Raw genomic sequence first — 2,205 nt, forward strand, 5'->3', positions numbered from 1 at the left:
TACTGAGAGTTAGAAAACAGAGTAGAGAGCACAGCGTCCATATTAGAACAGAAATGAAAACATAAAGAGGAAAAAAAAAAAAAACAAATAAAAAATTAAATCCAAAATCAACCAGAAAAGAGGGAGGGGGGACATCATAAAAATCGGGACAAACAGAAAGAAATAAGAATAGGTTGAAATAAATCCAGACGTATCAACAATGACAGTAAATATAAATGGACTAAACAGCAGTTAAAAGACAGAGTTGGATTGGAATTTGCTTGATTCGAGTTCTGTGCTTTTTACGAGAGGCCCCTGAGTGCGTACGGACACCAGGATCGAAAGTGACAGAACGGGCCGGTCGTTCCGGGACAGCCCCAGCCGAAAGACCCCGTGCAGCCGCGTCAGCGTCGATGGCTGTAGTCAGTTAGAGCTTTGTCGCAAGTTACTACGGGAAGATTAAGTGGAGAACAATACCGTTCACGAGTGGGAGGCTCCGTGATGTCAATAGGTCCATCCTCTCCAAATTAATTATGGGTGCGATAAAATGCCATTCAAAATCCCCAGAAACTTTTTTGAGGAACTCGGGGAGCTAATTCTGTAAGTTGTGTGGAAGGACAAAGGACCGAGAGTCGCCGGGATAAAGCCCAGAGGGGCCGGCGCCCAGGCTCGGAGCCGAGGGTGGAGATTTAGCGCTGGCAGGTTTCTGGGTGGGTTTTCCCCGGGAGAAATTGGACCGCCCGGGGCGTGCCGTCCGAGCCCTCACCACGCCTGCACTGTTTCTTCCAGAGACGTGTCACATCAGAACTTTGAGAGCTACAAGCCCGAGGTGCAAGAGCTGATCTGCGTAGCTGACCGTTTGGGTTCCCTGATGCAGTACGAGACCCCCGGATTCCTGCCCAACAAGAGGGTACACAGAGGTATGTCGGAACCGCCCGGAAATGGAAATATTTCTGACAGAAGCACAAGGATCGCTAAGCCACGTCACCTCTTAAAAATACCGTCACTGGGCTCACTCAAAACCTCCACGTGACCGTGACGGAAATGGGTAGATCCCCCCACCTGAGTCCTGGGGGCACGTGCTCCCAGGCCTGGCTCCCGGCCGGCGGCCGTGGCCTCGCCGTGGGGCCGGAGTCACGACGGCAGACCAGACGGCTCAGCCGCGGCAGCCGTGGCCTCGCCGTGGGCGGGAGGGGGAGTCCGAGCCAGGTGCTCCAGTGGGGTCGGCGTTGGGAGGAGACAGCTGTGTCCCTGTCTCCTTGGATAGAGTTCATTTCAGCACGGCCGTGGGGGCTGCCACGTCCCCGTCTCGTTAAATTGCCGGCCCTGACTTTGTGCAGCGGAGCCCGGGGCGACGCGGGTTTGCGGGCACGGTCGCTCACTCGCAGGGCTGACCAGTAAACGTCCCGGAAGACCTCGTGGGTGTTCGTTTGCCACCGGGAGCGCCCCGCCCACGACGCTGGGCTGCCACTTGTCGTCAGCACGCAAGCCGCGGCGCTCGTAAACAAACGAGAGTTTCTTTTTCACATCACCCTTTCATTCCTCCCGACGCCGGTGCTAGGGACGCATGTGTCTCCAGGTGCGTGTCACGTGAGACGTTCTGTCTCGTAAACGCGACGTGAGTGTGCGGCCTCGGCGAATGCGGTCGGTGTCCCCTCCCTGGCTCCGCCTGGCTTCATGCCGGGTCACGGCACGCCGAGCGGATCACCCACGGCCCATGTCGGCCGCCGTTCACGTTGTCGCAAAGGCTTCCGCAGCGGAGGCTGTGAGCAGTTGGGTTTTGGGGGAGTCGGAAGTTACACTCGGAGTTCCGACTGTGTGGGGGCCGGCGCCCCGGACCCCGCAGTATTGTGGGTCGCCTGTGTGGTGACTGGGCTACTGCCACGGAGACGCGGCGGCCGTCCGTCCCCCTGACGAGTTCTTACCGACTCGCTTCCCCAATGTCGCCCCCTGCAGCCATGGGCTTGGCCGCGCTGGAGGTCATGCACGCCGTGCAGCGCACCTGGGCCAACGCCAAGGTCCGGACGGGCGGGCGGACGCGGCCCATGCAGTGGCGGGACATGTTCGACATTGCGGTCAAGTGGAGACGGTAAGCATGGGCGGCGGCGGCGGACGCTGTAGACCCGCTGGGAGGGCACGCGCCCCCCTCCCTGTCCCGGCCCGCGGGCTCGGCCCACAAGCTCTCAGCCCCTACGCTCGGCCCCCGCCCCGGCCCCCGCTCTCGGC

The 2,205-nt window shown here is 59.6% G+C and overlaps 1 long non-coding RNA gene across 2 annotated transcripts; it reads left to right on the top strand.

Annotated features, from left to right (window-relative positions):
• The first annotated feature begins 468 nt into the window (after window positions 1-468).
• On the top strand, window positions 469-2,097 carry LOC111735633. Of its 2 annotated transcripts, none has more exons than XR_002778877.1 (3): window positions 469-490; window positions 769-899; window positions 1,936-2,097. It is a non-coding gene; the product is annotated as an uncharacterized LOC111735633 (long non-coding RNA). The 2 variants fall into 2 exon arrangements; XR_002778876.1 differs by lacking the exon at window positions 469-490 and adding an exon at window positions 495-516.
• The last annotated feature ends 108 nt before the right edge of the window (window positions 2,098-2,205 follow it).

This window comes from Pteropus vampyrus, unplaced genomic scaffold, assembly GCF_000151845.1.
Source record: "Pteropus vampyrus isolate Shadow unplaced genomic scaffold, Pvam_2.0 Scaffold1000004344, whole genome shotgun sequence".
Taxonomy (NCBI): domain Eukaryota; kingdom Metazoa; phylum Chordata; class Mammalia; order Chiroptera; family Pteropodidae; genus Pteropus; species Pteropus vampyrus.